Genomic DNA, 783 nt, shown 5'->3' on the forward strand with positions numbered 1-783 from the left:
AGGGACTTTTAGTGGCCTTGCACAAACACAGAGGTTAATTTCACTAGCTTCACATTCTAAGAAAAAATTAGTTTAGCCTTCATTTTCTTTTACAAACCATGTGATCCTGCTTACCCCACTGGCCCCCACCAACACACAAACACAGACATGCATGGACACGAAGAAACAAACTCAGACGCACAATTCATAAAGAAGCCATGTGACTCTGTCACACAAATAACCAATAATTTTATTAACATTTAAGGACTGCTTTGGGTGGCAGCTTGTTTCCTATTTCCTCCCTAATTGGACAACTGCAGGACATAATTATACAAGATACAGCAAAAAAGGGGATATGAAATGTTCAATAAAAAGAAAAAAACTAAAAAAAGAAAAAATAAGCATTGTATTTGTGTGGAGTGCAACTGTAAGTTTCTTTGGTGGTCTTAACCTAATTTAATGACTGAGGGCTAGTTTTTGAAAAATATTTTTTGTGCCTTCCTCACAGACAGCGTAGAGATAACAGAAAATAAAACAGTGAAAGAGATTTGCAACAAAGGACCCTGGCTGGACCCTAATGGTCAGTGTCCCCAAGCCCAAGGGGTATGAGGTTCGAATTGCCTCCCTGAAACTTTTACTGAAAGTCAACTACAGCATTGTGAACATGTGTGTTTGTCAGTTAATTGTGTCAAGTTACTGAAAGACAGGGCATAAATTAACATTATAATAGCTATGGCCTCATTATTCACTCATTTCCTGTATCATTTCCCCCCTAAAGGACTTCACCCTCACCTTCCAAGCTTG

The sequence above is a fragment of the Morone saxatilis genome, unplaced genomic scaffold (assembly GCF_004916995.1).
Source record: "Morone saxatilis isolate NCDOM2014 unplaced genomic scaffold, NCSU_SB_2.0 Contig7, whole genome shotgun sequence".
In the NCBI taxonomy this organism is placed as follows: Eukaryota; Metazoa; Chordata; class Actinopteri; family Moronidae; genus Morone; species Morone saxatilis.